Genomic DNA, 18,589 nt, shown 5'->3' with positions numbered 1-18,589 from the left:
TTACTCATGCTATTAATTCTCTTTCCCTTAGGCTATGTTTGGTTTGAAGGAAAATGTAGGGAAAGGTAGAAAAACCTATACAAGGTTTTTAAAGGTTTACCTAACTTTTCCTTCCTTTCCTACTTTTTCCTTCAAACCAAACACAGCATTAAGGATTCCATTAAATTTCCTAATTAATTCTATACTATACTCAATAAATTTTACGGTTGCAAAAAGCTACAAAACAAATCTAAGTAGGGAAACAACACATCAATCACCATACCATGCTTCAACCATTTGTTATAACCATATATGAGTTCTAAATTTTGACTTACATTTTCTCTTCTTAGTACATGCATGCATATCAACAAATTTTAAGAAAGAATTTATTATTAAAATTTATTTTTTATAAATATTAACATTTTCCAATTGCTTCAGCTTCCTATTTAATAGCCGTTTTCGTCCATGTCAGCTTATTCTCTCTCCTCATTCCTTTGAACCCCAATTCTCTCAATATTTTGTGTTTTTTTTTAACACTACTTCATGCATCACATGGATCTCTTTTGGTATAAAAAATGGTAAGAACTTAGTAATGAAGTTTTCAACTGTCATATTTTGGAGATTGATTGCAGGTTAACCAATCATATCCATTAACTAGGCGGATCCATTAATTTGATTACATCTAGAGTGGTTGAAGTTGAATTGAACAACTTATTACTTTGCCTTTTAGATATAATATTTAAATTCCTCCTATTTATAAATTTTTATGAGATTGTACAGCTAGGAACAAGTAGGGGAATTTATAACAATGCAGCGGATACTTTGGCATAAATAGGAATTTGTAACAATACATTGAGAAAATCAATAAAAAATTGTGAGGATGAACTAATCATAAATTTTCCTAATATTATTTATTGCAATCCATTAATTCCTGTTTCTTTGTCTATGTAAAGTTATTTTTGTAGGTGATGTGAAGGACATGGTCCAGCTCCTGTTGGAAGATAGACCACTTCCTCATTTATACAATACATTCTGTGGTTGCAATGTGCTGGAGCTTCTTCTCAGTTTTATGATGTCTCGATGCTATTTAATTATAGGGACATTCGGATTTTGTCTTCACAAACAGCGCTTGTACCCATAGTCTTTAAAATCTATCTGGAGACTGAACCGGTAAGGGGTTTGGTTACCGGGTTGAATGGTTAATCGTCTGGTTCAGCGGTTCGTTGATCAAAATCAATGATATTGGGGGAAAATCCGGTTTTTGGAGAAAACAGAACCGGTCACCTGACCGGTTCCCGGTTTTTCCAGTCTGGTTCGATTTTGAAAACCATACTTGTACCTATGCATTGGGAACATCTAAATACTTGTATGTTTCTATTCATGGGGAGATATTTCCAATGCATGAGTGAGGATGAATTTTCTACAAACAAAATCCAAATTCCCAATAAGGGTTGTATATACTCTTGCTCAGTATGCCCTTGACAAACCTAGCTACCCTCTGGTTCTCTAATCCTTCAAACTTTATTCTCTCTCCTTTTAAGATTCTCCTTGGTATTGAGATATTTAATTTGTTGAATGGTAATCCAAAACAAAACTTCACCTTCAACCATTGAGTATATAACACCTTCCATAAAAACCTATTCACTAAAGCTGTGTTTGGTTTGAAAGAAAAGGTAAACACAGCCTAAAAGTCAAAGCAATAAATCTTTCAATACAGTGATTTCAGCTCTTTTGAGGGGCCATTTGATAAAAGCTGAAGTGGCTCAACAGAATGACTTACTTTTTTTGTTTTGTTTTCAATGAAGAGAGTGGTCATATAATGAAAATATTTAATGGTACAGCAATCAACTCAATATCATTGCCCCTAAAATTGAAAAACATCACTTTTTTGTTTTTTTTTTTTTATAATAAACGTCTCTCTCATAAATTGAAAAAAATATGTAACAATTAAGAGGGTATTTGGTAGTGTAAAAATATTGTTGGTCCTGTCCACGATAGAATGTGGTGTTTTGCTTTGTGTGGATGGTCTCTGTCCACAAAATAACATGAACAGGGATGGGCCATACATCAATTTATCATTCACAATATCTTTTTGTGGATGGGCCACAGTATGGTATGGATAGTTTGTGGAAAGGATTCAGTGTAATGCCGGTGCGTTAACACTGGTCCAACTGCCATCATTTTATTTCATCTTTTAATATATTTTAATTTATATTGAAATTATTTTTTAAATTGTTTGTTGTTGAAGATAATATTGTAATGATAAATATATTTATTTTTATATTTATTAGTAATTGTGTATTGGTGTTTATTTTATCCATTATTATTTCAAATTATTTTTGGCTTAAATTGTGGTTTTTTTTATTCGTGACTGTATGGATGCAAATGGATCAAATCATCTAATCTGAATCCGATCATCTTTTTGTAAGATTCAGATAACCCTTTGTCGGATCTGACCTATTCGATCACTCCTATCCGATCTGACCAATATATGTATATATTTATAAACATAATTACTTATAAAATACATGTATATATTAATATATTTATTTATAAATATGTTTTTATTGCATTTTTTGTAATTTTTTTATAAAAAGGCATGTATATATTAATATATATGATGAAAATAGTTGAAAAATACTTATATTTTTTGTTTTTATTTATATACTTTTTTTTTGTTTTTTCTTTTAATAATTTATTAAATTTTTTCATAATTTGAATCAGATCAGATTTGATTCAAATATTTAACATCCTTAACGGATTCAAATTTGAATCACCATTTGTGAGACCCAATCAGATTGGATCGGATCTTGTATTCTGCTATTGGATTAGATTTGGATATACCCTGATTGATTGTATAAATTATCTCACAAGTTGTACATGAGATGTATGGAATTAATATGTGTGGTGTAGACAAATCCACACTATACCTATAGAATGCCCTTGTGGGTATAAACAATTTCTATTCATAGAGTTTTGTCCACAGTTCATAACAGGTGTAAGCAATAGTGTGGTGTGGATTGGTTCCCGTCCACACCCACCAATTTCTCATCCACGTTACAAAACACCCCCTAAATAGTTCAACAAAACAATAAATTGGATGTTTTTGTGTTAAACACATATGTTACTCCAAAAAACACCATCAATACCAAACATCATCTTAATTGATAAAAACTCCATCATAAGGTTGGAATAGGGCTGAGTGGCTGATGTTGGTTATGAAATTCAAGCCATGGCTATTATAGATGGTTCCCTATCCATAGATTATGATGGCATTAGGTAACGTGTTCATCTCATAGATGGACCATTATGGTCCATGCCACGGGATGAGCTCCCCATTCGATTGGTCATAGACGGGACTAGTCCACACTATCGTGGACCGTCCTCACCCACAACCCAAAATCTCGGCCACGCTTGTATCTCGTGGATGTGGCTAGTCCACAACATTTCCACACTCTATTTTGATACAATACATCTCTTCTACGTACTTTTCTTTCTTTTTAATTTTTATATTTGAAAATAATATTTTTTAATTTAAATTTTAATATTTGATCAATAAAATAATATTTTTAATTTTAATTCTAGCACAAGCCCAACAATGCTTCTTCTCCACATTTTTAATGTTTTTATCAATAAAATAATATTTTTAAATTTTAAAATAATTTTTTATTTTTAATTATTTTACTATTATTTTTATTAAAATTAATATTTATTGGTTAATATTAATTTATCGATGACTTTTTTCAATATATTTATAATATAAAATGTAAAAATTAGACATTTACGATCGATTGTGTAGATCATTCATAAAATATATATGAGATATATTGAATAAAAAAGTTTGGTCTGGACTGCTCCACGCCACGCCTACAGATCGACACTTTGGGTGTGGAATAGTCTAATCTACATAATTTATCCATAGTTCATAATAGTTGTGAATTGTGATGTGGTGTGGATTGATTGGTTGGTCTCTACCACAGGGTGTGGTGTGGACCAGTCCACACCCACCAATTTCTCATTCACACTATAGAACACCCCCTACATTTTGTGGATGAATCTTTCAACTTGACCCGATTAAAAAACTTTTTATACACAATACTCTTCAAAGAGGTTTTTTAATCAACTCTATCTAGTAGGTTGCTTCCATTTACACAATTTTACATGTTTTTTCCATATAGAGTGATCTTGTGGCCAATCCAAACCATCCACCCAGGAGATGATACTTTGGATTGGCAACATGTTGAATCTTTCAGCCCACATCATCACTATAACTCAAGCCCAGATCTGCTATTTGTGCTGCACTTGTCATGCACTACATTCAATCTGTGACAGGTGTCTAATTATAGAGTTTGGGTTAGCTGAATGCTTTAACCGTGTGACAGGCTGTGAGTCTAATGAATTTAGGCATATCAATGATGCTTGAAATTTTGAGGCCCGATTCGATATCTGATTATATTATAATATTTATTGATTTTAATATATAAATTTTATATAGTCATAATTAAATTTATAAAAATATATATTTTATATATTATATTATATACGAATATATATATATATATATATATAATTCAGTATATTATATTTACATTAATTTATTATATATAAAAATTAAAAAGTAATTAACTTTTTACTTTTTTTATATTTTAAAAGATTAAAGAAGAGTTTGATTAAATCCGAATCCACTCAGATTCAAATTCAAGGTTTTCAAAACCAATCGAACTCATATAAATTTTCATTAATCGGATCAGATTTGAATTTTATCGGATTTGGATTTTGCTGAATTTAAATCTGATCCAATTACAACTGCCAGTGATAACGCTCAAACCAGTGTTAAAATATAGTGAGGGGTTGAATGTTTTTAGGTCCCATGCATTTTATCACTGGTGTGTAGTTGAGTAGTTATTGAGTTCAACTAATCCTATTCCCCACATAGTAATAGTGAATTGCACAGCCCAACCAGCACCGGTTCCAACATAACTGAGGAGGTCTGTGGTCTGTCATATACTGCGACCAGCCCTTCCTGGACATGACCACACCTACATCTGATGCCTGGGCTGGGCCTTGGTTACAAGAACCTATGCCTAACTGATCCCTAACTCAAGGCTGGGCTTACTAACTGTGCCAGGGCCCATCTACGGATGAAAACGGAACAATCTTATTCGATATTTAAGTAAATCCAAATTTAATTCATTTATATTCTATTTCAAATCAAATTTAGATTGCAATCATGTTGTATAAATAAAATAAACTATAAATGATGAAAATATTATATATTACTTATAAATGAATTTAAAATGATTTTGATATTATATTTCATGAATAACATGAATAGGAAATTGAGCATATGAAACTTTTAGGAGGCATTCTTGTTTTGGATTTTGAGAGGGGGGAAAGTTGGTCAATAAGATTTTGGTTCCCATTGACCGATAACCCCATATTCATTTTTCAGATTAATGTGGGGATCAGGGAATTTTTATTTTCCTAAGTATCACTTATCCAGAAAAGTGATACCCATCTCCTAGGTGTGTAAATAACTTTCCCACCTAGGAAGAAAATTGGTAACACTTGAATGGGACAAAAATGCCCCTTTTAATAATGAATTTTTATGATTAAAATGGTCATTACCTTATTTACCTGAGAAATAAAAGAACATGGATGAATGCACTTACCTGGGTAAATGTTTCACAGGAAAAACTTACCCAAATAATTGCATTCAGACCAACTTTACACACAAAATAAAATCTAAGTTTATATAAGTATATATATTTAAGTTGAACATAATTGGCTTATATTAGATTGAATAGGGATAGATCGATGTTTGATGTTTGATCCTATTATAAACAGATCAAATTTAGATAAACCATAATGGGATTTAATTCAAATTCGAACAATCAGATATTGTTTGCAGCCCTAGTCCCTGCTGTGGCGCTGCCACCTCTAAGATGATTAAAATGACACTAGAATTAGTTAAGGACAAGGACTTCTCAATTAATTTCATTTTCTCAGATAGTCATTTAAAAAGGGAAACTAGAGGGAAGACTATATAATTAAAGATTTATTTTAGGAGGAGAATGAAATTTACCCTATAAATGTTTTATCCAAGGTTCAAAGTATCGATATAGGCTGATATACCGATACCCAAGGTTAAGTCCCGAATATCCTCTGAACCTTGGGGCGTATCGGAAAGGCATCGGCATGATACGTATCGGTCGATACGAGTTGATACGTATCCATACTTTGAATCTTAATTTGATCAAATCGGGACATATACCAGACCATAGTCATCATATGTTGGCCCATCCACACATCAATTTAGGACCACAGCTGACGGCCTAAAAGGTCCGACCATCCGGTTTAGTAAAGGTCCCATGTAATGTTGTCAGACTTTAGACCAGAAAGAAAGAAGGAAAGCAAACTTGATCAATGTGGTTTTACCAGATAACCAGCGAATTGGATCTTCCTTCTTTTTTTTTATTTTTTGTTGGGTAAAAGCCAATTAGATCTTCCAAGCATCCGGTTAACTTCACTGGGTCACCGGGTCGTTGGTTCAACTATCCAGTCAGGTCCGGTTCTGACAACACTGTATGGAACCTTTACTAAACCGGATGGTGAAGAGTGTAAACTCAAATGAATTTTACTGTATAAAGTTGATTCTGGGTCTGAGTTGATTTCCAGGACCAAAGCCCATATACATCACAACTTACCAATTGCAATTAATCCGGTCTCAAGTCAGAACAAATTAGTTTAAACCTTAAATCATATAGAGAATACAAGAAGACAAACAAACACACCAGAAGTACATTTCTCTCAGATCTAGATACAGAAAATGGCTTTCATCTATTACACTAATACCTCCTCTTTCCAGTCCACCTAATATCAAACTTGGTGTAATCAATTTCAAAATCCAGGGACTTTTAATTAGAATCAGAATCAGCATTCCAACCAGCTGGAGAGATGCCACCAGTTTCCATATGGAAGACCCACCAACCAGGGAGACCTCTTTGGATAAAATAGATGCAATTGCCTCTGCATCCCAATTCACTTGCAGAGACCGATATGCAACAAGTGAATCCCACAAACAGAGTTCTGCCTCCTAGATTTTCCATCTTAATCCAGGAAGGCTTAGCAAGATCAAGCTTGAAAACTTCCACATCATCTACAATGTTGGTTGATTTCCTAGAGATGAGAAAAACCAGCAGGATCTCCCCACCAGATTCAATAAGAATTTCCCTGAAGCCCTTTGAGCAGGTAGAAGGAATGGCTCTTGTTGAACCCAGTATTTTCACTCTAGGATTAGAGTTAGCATCGATCACTGCTAAAGTTCCCTGCAAACTTAAGAGGTAAAACTTCCCTTCAAATACAATGGTGTTTGTAAACTGTATAGTACATGGCTCACTGGAATTTGGGTCGAAGAGTGTGCATTCCTCACCGATCCATTTCCCATCTCTCAATTTATAAAAAATAAAGTTTGGATGAGAACCACTGGTCAGAACCATTGAAAAACAGTTGGTTGTAGTATCAGTGGAGACTTTTTTGAAGCAGAAACCAGCTGAAGAACGCCATGGAAAGGAGAGTCCAATGGAACGAAAGGCTTGGTTGTGGTTGAATTCAAAATCAATTAAAAGGAGGTATTCGCAAGGCGACTTGCCTCCTCTCATTATCAGCTTTCCATGAGGAGAACCCACGTAATTATTCAAGTAGTTTCCGTCGGAATCCGAATCCCAAGTTCCAAACTCGGACCACCATGAGCACCATCGCTCGCTAAAGCTGTGATAAGTGGTCGTGTTTGCATAATTGGAAAGAACGAGCAGTGGAGATTGCTTGGCCGGGCTACATTTTCTCGGCAGTTTCCATGTTTTAGAGACGCTGCCATATTTGATAGTAGAGTCTCTTAGCTTGTACTGGTAAGGATATTTGATTAAGATGTCTATTTCCTTTGGAAGGTCTGTACATGGCTTCATCCTGTAAAGGGCATTTGGGTTAATCTTCTTCTCCTTCTTTCTTCTCCCCATTTTTGTTCCTTGCTTTGCTGTCGGATTTGCTTCTGTGAGTCAATGGCTTATGGTTAGAATTTAGAAATAAGAAAAAGAACAAAAGCAGCTTCGATTCTCTTAGCATTTAGATCAGTCGATCTACTCTCTCAGAGGCCACAAACACAATACCGTGCTTGAGAATAAGTTAATATCCAGTTACAGAAATCACAAGTACATGCATAATACATCTGAAGTTCAAATATTCAACCCATGACACATCAATGCCAAAGCAAATCATCGATTTAATTTGATCAAGCAATTCTCAGCGGCATTCAATTAATAAAGAATAAAAGTAAAGAAAGAGAAATGAGAATGAGAGGTGCGGGTACAAGAAGATACCTGCTGTTAATTAAGCTAATTAAAGAGAATGAGAGGGAGGGTGAGGCTAGTCTGATACTCTCTGGCCCAAGTGAAAGGAACAAAGCTAGAAATATTAAGTAGTTTACTCTCACAGTCACAGACGTAGCCTCCAAGTTCTAGTTATTATATAATAATATACATCAATCCAGACCTTTGTGTGCAAGGCACTCGTTATTTATTTATTAGTTTATTATGCCTCCATTTGTTTTTTTATTGTTCTTTATCTTCATGGAGAAGAGATGCCAAGGTGTTGACTGCCACCATGCGTGATAATGAACAATATTATAAACTGAATTCACTAGTAAGAAATTCTTGGGCTCAGTTTGTTTGTAGTGCGAAATTCATTTGTACTAATGTAAATGTAAGGGAGTGCAAATATTGATTGACTGCAAATTCAGGTTTACTTTGTCTTCACATTTGATGTTCCTAAATTTGAAGTAAAATGATGTGATCCCCACTTTATATGTAAGATAAAAGGAGGTATGAAGAAGGTTATTTGTTTCGGGGGAGTAAGGAAGGAAGCAAATTGTGTGGTACCCACTTATATGAGAGGGAATGGAGAAGGAAGGAAGGTGGTGCAAGTTTGGTATCAGTTTTATGGATGCGAAATTTGCATTTGTAAATGAGTGCAATTGAGATAAAAACTGCAAAATTTGCACCAGGTAGCTAGGATTGTATATCTTAACAAAACAAATGAATGCAAAATTGAACCGAATGCAAAAATGTGTATCCAATTCAAATTTGTGCTGCAAACAAACAGAGCCTAGAGATATGCCTATTGCTATAACAATCTCAGCATTCACTAATAGGAGATTGGGTTAGCTGAATGCATAGGCTGTTTTGTGGACTGTTAGAATCAATAATAACACCCCAGTTAAAATACATGAGGCCTTATAGTGAGAGATTGAATAGTTGTGGGCTCTATGGATTTTATAACTGGTGTGGAGCACGTACTGGAAAATTCATCTATAGAAGAAGCCATAACTGTCTCTAAAAGTGAGTGTCTCTAAAAGCCCTGTCGCTAAATGTTTTAGAGGCAGTTGGTTGAGAATTAGTAATCTACCTCTCAATTGAACTTTTAGAGGCACATACAACTACCTCTATTGTGTAGTGCCTCTAAAAGTTCAATTTAAAGGCACATTCGACTGCCTTTAAATGATTTTGAGGCGATTTTATATACCTCTAAAAAAATCTAAGAAAAGAACAAATCTTAATTAAAAAAGTTTCAATTTTTAGAGGCACTTTTAGTTGCCTCTAAAGCTATATGCCTTGGCATTTAGAGGCACTTTTGGCCACCTCTAAAAAGGTTCTATTATTTTTCTAAAGTATAATATATTGTGAATATTGTTCCATAAAAATGCAATTAATACACTTGTATAAAAATATATTCTTCAATCAAAACATAAAAGTTGTATGTTTTATCCAAAAGATACACCTTATCCATAAATTGTGAATAATTCCAATTGAGTTCCATCATCATTTTAAGAACAAAAAGAAACCAAAAATACAACATTTAGCCCTCATTATATTTCTTCTTCCTTTTTATTAGATGACTTCTTTTTTGACAACCTACAAATCAAATATAGAGTCCAAAAAAAATTTCCTTTAACATATAAAGAAACAAAATGCTCATTATAGTTTTCATCCAATCCTCCCTTCCTCTACAACCTGTAAAGAAAAGCAACAAAAAGAAAAAAAAAAGTAAATAAGTATAATTTTTGTAAATTAATAGCTTGTGTCCATCTAATTACATATAGAAAGACATATGTAAAGGAGAGAAGTAATAAGTATTTGGCTTAAAAAATACATGAAGACTGTTATCAGTAATTTTATAGTTAACTAGATAATAACAAGACTATTATCAGTAATTTTTAGCATTTTGCGTTTAACAGAAATGATAAATACAAATATAATGAGGAGATACAGTGTTGTACATGATGTGGTGAAGGCAACCAGTACTCTTTATGCTCTCAAACACCATATACAAGGTTTTGATACTAGCTCAATTCATTTAACAGTCAAAATGGATTAATCTTATAGTACTTATTAATAGTAGTCAAATACAAATTCAGTATATCAATCAATTAATAGCAGCAATTTTCAATCGGTTGGTTCTAGTCACATTGATCCCATCTTTGAAATCGAGATGGGAATTTGACTAGTTTGTATCCAATAAAGAGAAGATTAATTTGAGTAAGTGGCTAGACATTGATATCATTAACATGATTCAATTAGAACTCCCATCATGAGAGTAATCATGTGTAAGCAAACCCAACGATTATATTTGATACTCTGACAATAAACTTCTATTCTATCCTTGCTATTTCAATTCAAAACTTGAGTAGTCTCCATTTATGAAAAGCTTGACTCTATCAACTAAACGCACCTACATTCTTAATAAATCTTTACTTGAAAGAGTAAAGCCTGGACAAACATTTCTTTCGCTTCACCCTTGATGAGGGCAGATTTGACCCTCCAGTGAAATTGCGATACGTGGCACCTCGTGACAACTAGGCAAACACCTAGGCAAACAACTTATCAAGTTGGTGTCCCACCCGGGCACCGGTCTGGCTGGCCTAGCGCGACCTGCATGCGGCCTACGGGCGGCCTGGCGCGGCCTGCACGACCTGGCCGGATCAGCCTGGTGCATGATCCGACCTGGCCGACCTGGCAACCTATAAGATGCCCACCGAGAACCATTAACAACATACCCGTGAGCTCGGTAGCTCACCAAGGAGCTCGCCAAGGAGCTCGGTAGCTCACCAAAGAGCTCGCCAAGGAGCTAGGCAGCTCTCCAAGGAGCTCGCCGCCAAGGAGCCAGACAACTCGGCATAGCTCCCCCGGGCTTCTCGCCACTTGTAGGGTAGCTCGGTACAAAAGAGTAGTTTGGCGTATCGCAGGAAGATCTCCTGCCTGACAACCTGGCCCAGACACCGACCCGCCGACTAACACAGGCGCCGACCTGGCAACCTGGCCCGGACACTGACCCGCCGACTAACACAGGCGCCGACCTAGCAACCTGGCCCGGACACCGACCCGCCGACTGACACAGGTGCCGACCTGACAACCTGGCCCAGACACCGATCCACCGATTGACACAGGCGCCGACCTGACAATCTGGCCTAGGCGCCTACTTGGCCGCTTGACACAAGCGCCAACCTGACAACCTCGAGGAGTTCATCACCATACCCCGGTTCTGACGGGATATGACGAGTCTTACCATTTGAAGGTTTTTCACCCACCTAACCCACGAGGACACCACTATATAAGGACTCCGACCCCCAAAGCCAAGAGGAGGGAAAAAAGGATGGTAACCCCTACTCTCTAGCTCTCTCATTTCTCTCCAAGCTCTCTGTAATCAGAATGCTAACTTAGGCATCGGAGAGTCCCCGCTGGGAAAATACCCCCGGGTCCTCTGATTCAGTTCTCGTAGGTCCCTCAGCTCCTACCGCCTACAAAGGAGAGGAAATCACCTCACGCAGAAGGTGTCGGGTTGCGCTGCACCAGGGAGCTCCACCATCCTCTGAGTTGCAGGCCGCCTAGGAGCAGGTCAAATGATGATCTCGTAGGTCCCTCAGCTCCTGCCGCCTACAAAGGAGAGGAAATCACCTCACGTAGAAGGTGTCGGGTTGCGCTGCACCAGGGAGCTCCACCATCCTCTGAGTTGCAGGCCGCCTAGGAGCAGGTCAAATGATGAGTCCACTAGGGAATTCACCACCAGGGAGCTCACCACCAGGCAGTTCGCCATCAGGCAGTTCGCCACCAGGGAGCTCGCCACCAGGAAGTTCGCCACCAGGCAATTCGCCACCAGGCAGTTCGTCACCGAGTAGCTCTCCACCAGGGAGCTCGCCACCAGGTAGTTCGCCACTAGGGAGATCACCACCAGGCAGTTCACCACCAGGGAGATCGCCATCAGACAGTTCGCCACCAGGGAGCTTGCCACCAGGCAGTTCGCCACCAAGTAGCTCTTTACCGGGGAGCTCGCCACCAGGGAGCTCACCACCAAGCAGTTCGCCACCGGGCAGTTCTTCACCAAGGAGTTCGCCACCAAGCAGTTCGTCACCAAGTAGCTCTCCACCAGGCAATTCTCCACCAGGGAGTTCGCCACCAAGTAGCTCATCACCAAGGCACGTCACCACCGGGTCAAATAACGAGGTACTTAGCCAAAAAAATTTATACATCACAAAAAATTGTACATGACCAGAAACGGTTACATCAACCCTCTTCATCATATTAGCCATCCTAGGTAGGGATTGCATTTAATTGGATAGTTTTGAACAGTACTAGTAGATATAAATATTTATTACTCAAAGTCTGACAAATAGAAATAGAATTAATGAATTTGATACTCTTACCGTGATGGACGCTAAATATCATTAATAAGCTAATCACCTCCATACCATGGATTGCTTTAATGATTAAAACTTAAAAACAAATTCATCCTTAGTTATTCTTTACAGAAAAATTAAAGAAAATGCTAAACAAACTCAACCTTAGGCGAAAGAAAGCTTTCTACATTACCCAAAAATTGAACATTAAGGCACCATAATTTTTTTTTTTTTTTGGTCAGTGATTAAGGCACTATAATTTCCATGGAAGTAATTTACAAAAGCAACAAAAAAGCAAGAGGAATCCAAAGAAAATTTGGTGAAGAAAATGTTAATTAAGGTGACAAACTAGTCAAATTGGAGGCAGTTCAGACATAAACCACTCTAGTGGGAGAGGGGACATGAGATGGCCATGGGCTTCCTAAAGAAGCGTGATCAAGTCTGGTTCTTTTTTTTCTTGGGATGTTTGGATCACCATCATCCTCATTCCAAGTATATGGGGTCAGCTAACTGAATCCTGTTTTGTCATTCCATTCTGTTCAGTGTCATTACAGGGCATTCCTAATAGATGCCATGAAACTAGCTTTCAAAATTTAGATTTAAAAGCTTGTATCAGAATTCAAACTTGTGAGAGAAACCATTTTCCTTTATTTGAATGCCAAAGAGAAATACAGATGGGAAAAAAAAAAGAAAAGAAACTCAGTTTCTTTGAAAAAGCAATAAGAAAGGACCCTTGCAATCTCCATAAATCAGTAATGTCACCAGATCATTAACAACCATCTCAGTAATAACATTAGTGCAAATTTAGCCTTGCCCCACAAACCCAACAGGTCATCTTTTTGAAACACAGCTCAGAAGAGGTCAATAGAGAATTAGAGATCATTGTCACGTGTGGCACAATCCATTGCAGCTCAGGGGCACCATTCTCACAAACCACATTCTAAATTCGTGCTATAGAACACATTCAAGTTAAATCAACTCAGTCCTGAACATCATCCAAGGAATCTCAACATGATCCCTTCTAGAATGGTTTCATGCTACACCAACATTTAGTTTTAAAGCAAATGGATCAACTCACATTCTAGTCTAGTCCGAAAGAAATTCTGCTCTAGATTATCTTGATTAAAGAAAGAACAGAATGCATGAACTTCAGAGTTCAGATTATCTTAATGGAAGCAAAATTTTTGAAGATTGCAACTCTCCATCATGAGGTTTTGCCACATCATCCAGCCTAGGATCACAAATCAAAAGTCTCAATAGGAAGGTCTGATTACCTGGCGTAGAACATGTACTTTCATGAGAAAATATAATAGTTTCCTTCAAAATCAAAAATATAAAAGCAAATTTCACCTCTATTAGTTTCCAAATTTAGAAAAATATAATAGAAAATAAATTTACAAGAAACACTTCCTACAAAATCCTTGTCGCTGCCTTTGATGCTTCTCCACATTCTTTCCCCATCTCCAAACTTCACAAGCACATTCTAAACCATTTCTCCATTGTCTCTGTTCAGAACATGATAGTATATGGTCAGAAAATATATGCAAATCATTAAAACAACCACTAATTTGTCATCTACCTAGCAAAGCCAAAAGCCAATTGATAGGATCTCTAATTTATTGGAGTTGAGACCTGGGATCAACTCCCGTTGCTACAAGGGTTGGGGGTTGAAGGGAGGGGAATGGGCTACCCCCATTGTGTAGCCCCATGAGACAAGAAAAAAAAAAAAAAACAAAGTCAAAAAATTCATTAAACTAATAGAGAACCACCTATTAGATTATTGAAGTTTTAATAATGTCATCAATTGACCTAGTACTAATGCAAATGAAAAAAATTATAAGGATTGATATGTAGAGAAAATATTATAATGCAAATGAAAAATATTATAATGATTGTTGAACCACCTACTGCCGCTTCTGCCAAAATGGCAAAAAGATGAAATGAGGGGGGAAAGAAACAAAAAATGAGGCTTATAGAAATCTTACAGAACCTCTTCATAATTCCCACTTATGCAACATTACCTAACCCAGGCACTTGCTATCAAACCACTTGAAGAATCACCACTAACAATGCTTCACAGCCCAACGTATACCTTCTTACTTCCAGTATTTCAAGCAGTAGCAGGCACCCTTGGTGCTACGGTCTTCGCTGTTGCATTAACAGCCAAACCAGCACGGTTCACACGGCCACCATATCCTCCATCACCACGGTTTGAAGATCCTCCCCTACCACCACCATTACTCCTGTTGGTAAATTCATTCCTGTTGAAGTCATTCCGGCCATAACCTCTACCACCTCCATAGTTTCCACGGCCTCTTGCCCCATCATTCCTGAACCCAGTTCCCCGCCCAGCTGGAAATCGACCTCTGTTATTCACTCGAGAACTTGATGCCCGCTCTTCCTCAGCAAAAGCTTGTTGACATTCAATCATAATGGGTGATGCCTCTATTGCACTCTGCACAGCACTCGCCACCTCAAATTCAACAAAAACAAAACAAAATGCTTGTTGCTTATTGCTCCTAACTTGAACACCGTTAACCTTGATAGGTCCAAACCTCTTGAACTCTTCCTCAAGCTGTGCGGGTGTAGCATTCCGTCGCAGGTTCCTTATATAAATTGAGTTGCCATCACCTTCTCCTTCTTGGTGACTACCATTTTCAGCAGCATTTGAGTTGGACACTGGTGTCTCATTTGCTGGAGATGGTGACTGAGTTGGGGCCATCTGTCGCTCTTGATTTGCTGGTCCTGACCTCACAGGAGAAGGTGCTGGAGCCGACAGGGGTGCTGCATTCTCTTTCATAACCTTCACAATTGAAGCATACGACTTTTTAGGCACTTCTTGGACAGCAGAGCTAGACTCAGTAACCATCTGAGGTTCAATCTGAATTTCATCAACAACCTCAGACACGGGTGCTTACTCTTCCACAACTGAACCGCCCTTATTGTCAAAATGATTATAAACTTCCTCTACATTGACTTCTTCTTCTGTAACTGGTTGCTCCATAGCCTGATGTTCCTGTGCTGGAGCAAGATCCTTCTCTGGAGCAAGAGGTGCGACCTCAACATTAGGCAACCCTTGGTTCCCATCATGAAGTTCCAACTCTTCCATGTACCTGAACATGTAATTAAAAACAAAGTAGCCTTTGTCCTGGGGAGCAAGGAAGAACGACTGAGTAAAATTCCTCCTTACATTGTCCTTCCCAGTCAAATACCCAGTCACAAGGACAAGAACTCCACCGTTGAACGAATCCTGCGCATCCACTGTCTTTTATTTCTGACCTATATTTGCTATAGTCGAGAGACAGTATCTTCTCATTGATAGCTTGCATGGTTGTTACAGCACTCATGGAGCCGTCGGCTTCGAGGCGGCCGAACTTGCTAATATCCTGGTAGAACCGATACACAAGCTCTGGAGATTGATGCATGATATGGTAGTACTGGTGAACGAAAGCATTCCCGACCACTTGGGCAGTTGGACAAGATCCGGCAGGTTGTTGCGACGCCATTAGTGATCGAGCTCCAAAAGCAACACTCTAATAAACATAACAACCGCTATCATCAGTGAAAGCAACAGAAGAACGCTTTGAACCCTAAACATCAGGAAACTCGAACGGTAGTTGAAGGTGTAGGAACATCTAAAGAACTAAAGGCAGAGATCAATGGACATGGGCTAAAAAACGGGGGGGATCAAAACAAATAGGAAGATTAACCATGCCTGCCTTTCTTCTCTTCTTTCTCCCGTTTCGCGCTTTCTAGGGTTTTTCCTTTTGGATCTGAGAGAGGCGCCAGCAAGGGAGAGAGAGAGATGCCAAACCCTTGGGGAAAACCTTTGGAAGCCTTTATTGGAATGGATTTCTTGAGGGAAAAAGAAATGGGGACGGTACCAACAGATTTCTTAAGGGAGAGGAAGAAAAAGAACAAACAGTGAAGAAATGGGGAAAAAACGCGTTCGGTGCACTGGACGCGTGAACCCACCAATAAGGAGCTATCACGTAGCATTTGGAAATTTGATTTTTGTTAATGGACTTTCTACCGTTAGTAACTAGAATCCGGTTGAACCGGATACAAAAAGACAAAAAATAGATTAAATTCATTCAAACTCCCTCTTCTTCATCTCCTCCGCCGAACCCTAACCCAGAAACATCCCACCGACGATCTCCCTCTTCCTCCTCCCTTTGCGTGGCCAGTTCGCTCATTCTCCCAAGTACAAACTCATCCTTTCTCTCTGTAGAGAAAAGGACTCGTTTATTTTATACACCGATTTGATGTTCTGTACTGAGGCCGCAAGGTTGAGTTGCCTAAGCGCCACTCCTTTTGGTTGGCTCGTGGTGCCGGAGGTGTGGATAAACAGGGCTACGTCGGACGGCTCGTTGACGATTTCATCTATCGACTTCTTCAATGGAACCGTGTCTTTCGAGTCGGATGAGAGAGTAACCTCTTGATGTCGAGTTGGAAACTTGGAATTTCCTAAACTTTTTTCTCTCCACTTCTTTTTTACTACATTTCCATTTGGTCTGTCTCATAGCAGACAAGTGAGAGCTGTCATAGACGGAATGGAAGTGCAAAATATCTGGACAGAAAAAGAAAACTCGAATTCTAAAGCAATGGAGAAGAAGGTCAAAATAGTACCATTCACCCTTTTGATTGATTCCTGAGAAGAAGTTCAGGTACAATTATAACACTGTAAAAAAGATATATCCTACTGATTTTTATTTTTTGAGGTCACAGACTTTCAGAGGAGGAGGCCCGGTGACTCGTCGAACGTCCGTTTTGAACAGAAGAAAACAGAGCTTGTGGATCTAAAAGTATAGGAACCCTCCTCGCGAGTGAGTCACAAACGATCCAAAACTCTTCCCCACCATGCAGTGCCAAGCTGGGCCGTACGACGCATCCACTTCCTGCAAAATCGATCAGCCACCACTGTTAATGCTAAGCTAATTAAAGGAAGGCTCCACTTGAGATTTAAGTTCATTTATTCTCTTTCGTTGCCTAAGATCTTAAATCCTGAAAGTTGGCATCTAAGCATGGTTCTCCGGCGATCCCGTGAAACCGTATTAGTTCGATCATAACACATATCCGGTGATGGTTAAACAACATGTGGAATTATGGACTGTCAACTAAAGAGGAATAAAAACATAATTTTCTTTCTCTGCGGCTTCGTCCAAGAATTTAAAATCGTTAATTGGACCACCAGATGGGTTCCTTCTTCAGAGCAAGAGCCATGGGAGTGGGGTTGAGTTGGGTTGGGTTGGGTCGCGGGCTGTTTGAGGCGGCATCCATCAGAGCCCTGGCCAGTCGGAACGCTAGCTCTTGCATGGTTGCAGGCATATCGGCCGATCTCAACCTTACATTCAGTTCCATAGCAATTGCTACCATCTTCGCCCCCATATCCACAGACAGCAGGTACTAACTATCTTACGCCGTGATGGATGGACCACACCCTCCTTACTCCTCTTCAACCAACCGAGATATTAGTAACGGAGAAAATTTCCGTTAATTCAAGGTTAACATGGATGAGATGACGTGTTCGTCTCTCATTCGTGGGTGTACTGGACGAGTGCACCCATGGGTGCACAGAACGACGCCTCTCTCGCCAGGTGCCTCTAAATTTAAGTATTCTAGTAGTCCCAATTGCAAATGGATGTATACAAGGCCATGAATTTCATAATTTTCAGGGTGGTTTAACATTTAGGTAATAAGATATCCAAACATTTCTCATAAGCAGGTAAGTCTTGTATTCATGGGTGATTATTCTAAGGCCGTCCCATACCAAATCAACACAATATTAATAATAACTATATTGATTTTCTAAGAATTAATATATCTTAGTTATTTTATCATTTTCATCAACATTTTATCCTATTGTCAGCTTCTTCTCACTCCTCC

The 18,589-nt window shown here is 38.2% G+C and overlaps 1 pseudogene; it reads right to left on the bottom strand.

Moving 5' to 3' along the window:
- Nucleotides 1–9,887: 9,887 nt before the first annotated feature.
- LOC148801154 (nuclear transport factor 2 pseudogene) lies at nt 9,888–18,082 on the bottom strand (annotated as a pseudogene).
- Nucleotides 18,083–18,589: the final 507 nt, after the last annotated feature.

The sequence above is a fragment of the Nelumbo nucifera genome, chromosome 3 (assembly GCF_055504915.1).
Source record: "Nelumbo nucifera cultivar China Antique chromosome 3, China Antique-T2T, whole genome shotgun sequence".
NCBI classification, from domain to species: domain Eukaryota; kingdom Viridiplantae; phylum Streptophyta; class Magnoliopsida; order Proteales; family Nelumbonaceae; genus Nelumbo; species Nelumbo nucifera.
This window is presented reverse-complemented; position numbering and strand designations above follow the sequence as displayed.